Source organism: Lathyrus oleraceus, chromosome 5 (genome assembly GCF_024323335.1).
Source record: "Lathyrus oleraceus cultivar Zhongwan6 chromosome 5, CAAS_Psat_ZW6_1.0, whole genome shotgun sequence".
NCBI lineage: Eukaryota > Viridiplantae > Streptophyta > Magnoliopsida > Fabales > Fabaceae > Lathyrus > Lathyrus oleraceus.
The window spans coordinates 156,979,292-156,984,132 of NC_066583.1; the positions used below are offsets into that span (position 1 = coordinate 156,979,292).

The 4,841-nt window shown below is 37.3% G+C and overlaps 1 long non-coding RNA gene across 2 annotated transcripts; it reads left to right on the top strand.

The window, feature by feature from the left end:
• Positions 1-209: 209 nt before the first annotated feature.
• Positions 210-3,891, top strand: LOC127079859 (uncharacterized). Of its 2 annotated transcripts, none has more exons than XR_007787986.1 (5): positions 210-371; positions 557-1,725; positions 1,843-2,119; positions 2,597-2,694; positions 3,517-3,891. It is a non-coding gene; the product is annotated as an uncharacterized LOC127079859 (long non-coding RNA). The 2 variants fall into 2 exon arrangements; XR_007787985.1 differs by having other exon boundaries at positions 218-371; positions 480-1,725.
• Positions 3,892-4,841: the final 950 nt, after the last annotated feature.

Genomic DNA, 4,841 nt, shown 5'->3' on the forward strand with positions numbered 1-4,841 from the left:
GGATTTTGTGTTAATGGATCCAATTGCCACCCCTAACCTCTACCACAATGGGGGTTGGACTCTCCTCCCTATGTTCTACATTCTGGTAAGCTTAGAGCAAGAAGAGTCACTTAAGCAAAATCGGAGAAGGAGACCAGAAAGTCTAATAGGTGAGTTCTTGAGCACGATTCTTCCTCTTCTTTTCCCCTCTTTTCTTCTTCTTCTTCTTCTTCTTCTTCTTCTTCTTCTTCTTGCTGCAATGGTGTGCTTAATGTGGAACTTTATTATGGTCATGAATGAACTGCTGCCATTGTATATGTCTAGTGTATGTCATGCTGCAGGTTGTTCCATTTCTACAGGCCTGATCCAGTTGTTCTGCATTGCATCAGAGGGTGAGTTTTGACTTCATGCAATTTTGCAGCATGTCAACTCTATTTGGTTCATGGTTCGCCAACAATACTTCATGGCTTGGTTTAATTCTACCTTTATTTGTGCATTAGGCTCTCATGTGATCATGCTTGGTTTTGACTTAGACGATGCTGATTGCAAGTTGTTGCAATTTCTGACTTGTATGTAGGACTGACTTAGGTGCATTGCAGCTAGGAGTTCATGTAGGCCATGGTTGGTTGGTTGAACAAATAAAGTGACAAAAGACTTCCTCATGAAGCAACAAGTAAATTGGACATTAAATGATCAACAAGGAATGTAAGAATTAGGGTTATGATTAGGAGATTTAGGGTTTTAGGATGGAAAGGGGTTGAGTTGACTTTGGTCAAAGTTGACCAAAGTCAACCTTTGGTCAAAGTTCATTTTTATTTGTATTTTTCTTGTAAATGGACATTGAATGAATGATTATGGGTGATTTTAGAGTTTAAGGGATTTGGGTTGACTTTGGTCAAAGTTGACCAAAAAGTCAAATGTTAACCAAAGTCAACAATTTGTCAAAAATTGTCAAGACTTGTAATTTTTTTATGTAAAATCAATGTGATGGTTTAGAATGGTTTGAAGTGGATTGACAAATGGTTTGAAATTGGTTTCCAAATTGTTTTGTTTTATGTACATGAATGCCTGGTCTTGAAATGAAAAGAACATGACTTGACTGGTAACATGGTTTATGAACAAAGTTATGAATTGAGGGCATCAAATTAGGGTTTGAATGAAACACCCATAAGTCAATGGGCATGACCTACAACTAGATTGTGACACAAAAGGTTTGGTTGTATGGATGACCAAGGGCATAGATGCACCAGTAATTAGATGGACTAAACAATAAGACATTGAGACCAAGATGGATTCAAGACCAATGTCCAAAGGAGACCAAAGTAAGGTTAGACAATGTACATGACAATAGGTGAAAATTGGATGACATTTAGGATTGTGGATGTCACTAGATGAAGAGTCCTGCCACCAAGTCCATCATATTCATTATCTCCTTTATTATGGTTTTGGTGAGGCATACCCTTCAAGCAAGTCCTTTGAACAAAACCATATGCTTCACCAACAAGTCTTCCAATTCTCTCCTCTATTTTCCCATAGCCTCCTCAAATCTCCCTAATCGGAACCATCCGTATGAGGAGCCTAGATGTCAAATTTGGAAATGAACGATGGCGACGCGAAATCCGGTTCCCCTAGCATATCGTTAATTTTACCAGATGACGACGACTTTGAAGGCGATTATCAAGAACAAGACGAATAGTATACCTTCAGGGCAAACTGTTGCGGTGACGGTAGAATTGAAATACACAGGTACGCAGTTCGAATCCTTCTCCTCCACCTTCTCGGATTTTCTTCTTCTTGAATCTACCTGTGTGATTCACAGCCTTGTAGTCATCGTGAATTTGATGTGTGAGTTTGTTGCTACAGATACGCGTCACACTTGGAGTTCGAATCGCAGCAGCACTAGATGAAAGCGAGAGAGGGTCGTGCTTCCAGATTGTGAATCGTGGACTGTTGCAGGCTCCGATGGTTGATTGAATCAGAGTTTGGTTGAAGTATACAGATTGGAGATGGGAGGTTGAGGATTGAAGGGGCTATGAAGATGAAGAAGAAGAGAAAGATTGAAGATTTGTGAGGATGAAGTAGAAGAAAAAGATTGAAGATGGAAGAGTGAAGAAAATCAACCCCGTTAAGATGATTGGAGGTGAGTATTTATAGAGCTTTGTTTTTTTTTTCAGTTAGAAATGTAAATCCAAATTTATCTGAAATTCACCAAGTTGGTTAGAAATTGAATATTTCTGTTATTAGTTTGGACAAGGTTAGTTAGAAATTCAGTAGGTTGTTAAAATGAAATTTGGTTGAAATGATAATGAAATGCAATTTGAGTTAGTTGCTAATGAACTTATGATGAAATTCTATTGTTTTGGAAATGTTGTGAAAATCTGCTGCTAGTTAGAATTTTTGGAATTAAATTCTGAAAATCAATTAGTTAGTTATGAATGGGCTTCTGTTAGTAACAGTTTTATTGATAACTGTTTGGGTGAAAAACGTTGGTTAAAGTTAGTTGTGAATGGATTTCTGTTAGGAGAAAAATTGGTGAATTCAGTAATCAAAAATCAAATGAAGTTTCCTACTGCTGTTTACATTTCCTTGTTAAATTGTTAGGTTTATTGTTTATCAGGTTGCGGTGATCAAAGACTAAGAGATCCATCATGGGAGAGGGCGGTATCGAGAACAGCATAGATGACAAGTGTATCGGGAAGGTCGCTTCTTTGAAAGGTAACGCGTACACTCTTCACAGTTTTCGACGCATATGTTGCAGGAGATTCTGGTAGTTCTTCCAATTTAACTAGTAAACTTGGTGTTTCTCAATGTTGTATTGATGGTAGTAATATGCATGAGTGGAAATATGTTATGGTTAGGAAGTTAAACTGTTAGTGACATCTTTGGTCATGAATCATGCATGTAGCGGTTGTACGCCACTTGGGAAGCAAAGTGCGTTTTTTCAAGTAGCTATTGAATTGCTGCACTGCTACGGCAGCATCTACAAGTGATGGTAAGATCAAAATCAATGCCTGAATACAAAAAAAATCCAAATTTGATTTTCTTTCTATTGTCACCGAAAAATCCCGATAGACCCTCTCAACACTCAAACGCACACCAGGCCAGCACTATGATTCAAAAATGTTTGACGAATGCAAGGTTATGGTTAGAGATTCCAATTGGAATTCAAATGAAATATGTAATTAAATTCATCTTGGTTTTTTTCTTCTATTTATGCATGGTTGATTAGGATAGCAAATTTTGTTTAGCTACAGATTCCGATTCAAATGGTAAGTTAATTATGAAATGCAAGCTCAATTGTAGCTTATCGGTGAAATTCGGATCAGCATATTAGTTTTGAATTAGCTTTGAATTCATTTCGCATGGTGGTGCGTTTCTGAAAAATGCAGGTAGAAATTTGCTTAGGAATTTTGTTTGACATGTTGATTTAGTTTTTTATGCTTGAAAATTGGATCCTGCTTGTGCATTAGTCAACTGCTGCAATCAGCTTGGATGTGATACTAACACTTTGTCAACGTGTGCGTCATTCTGCTGCAGGTTCTGATTTTGAGCATGTGAAATAACATGGTGTAGTGGTCTTGCTCATGGCGAATCGTCGCTTGAACAATGGAATGATGATATTTGGGATGTGGGCTACCTTGCCGAAGTGGTGGGCTGAGTGATATGGAAGCATCTCATGAAAACTTATTAGGGACATCTTATGTAGAATAAAAGCTAGTGTAGAATTTAAACCCTCTTTGTAATGACACCTTTAATTATCAATGCCAATTCCCAAGATGAATGTTAGCAATGTATTACTATGGATAGCTTATGCTTCATGGCGAAATGCTTACGAACTTAAGTCGCATGCTTGTTTAAACCAAATTCATTTGTGATCTCAATTCTATTCAAAGCTCACCTTGTTTTACTAAATGTATGCAATGCTTTTACAGCCTTAGTTGCTCATGATATGGCTAAAGTGAACGGACTTAAATTGATGGAAAACCATGATTCATGCTATTAAACTAAACTTGATTAAGAATGATATGGTTTCATGCCATTTACAGGAACTATACCATTTTCTTTTACTTTTACACTAAAAAATTTATATTCCTGCTCCAAAATATAGACATTCAATGTAAACCAGTTTCATGATCTATACACAAAATGACAAGTGCATTTATTTAAAATGATTGTACATATACCATTTACATACCAAATGTACTTTTATTTTTGCACTTTAAAAAAGTCAACTGCTCCAGATTATAGTACCACAGTTTGTGACTTCTTTTTCAACCAAGCATTAAAGCTCCTTGGTTAACATCTCAGTGTTTTCAAAATCAACAATAACAGAACCATCTTCTAAGATTTTATTTAAATCCTCTTCAGAAATCTTTACATATTCGAAGCCTTCGGTCCAGAGATCCACTTTAGTAGAGAGTGAGGGCATAAGTAACCTTTTCACACTAAAGGTCTTTAAGAAGCACTCAAACTCTTCCATCATTACCTTTAAACAACCCCTACCACAGTATTCCTCCGCTGTAACAATGTAAGGAACTTCACCAAAAACCTCCTTAGCCCTTGAATGGATTCGAAAAGTTATAGCACAGACCAAATCTGACTTTTTCCACATTGCATGGGTGTAAAACCCCGCATACATGCCATAACCAAACAGTAGATCTGGAATAACATCATAGTCAAAAGCTGACCGGACGAGTTGGGCTGCCGTTAGAAGCATGGGATTTTGTAGGAACCTGGGTAACGTGTTGTTACCTTTCATTGAGGTCCAACTAAACTCTTCAGAAATCCTATCAACCTTAAATAACAAGGGTTCCATGTCATTGAATGCCAACTTGCATTCCTCTGTGCAAAAGGCACTACGC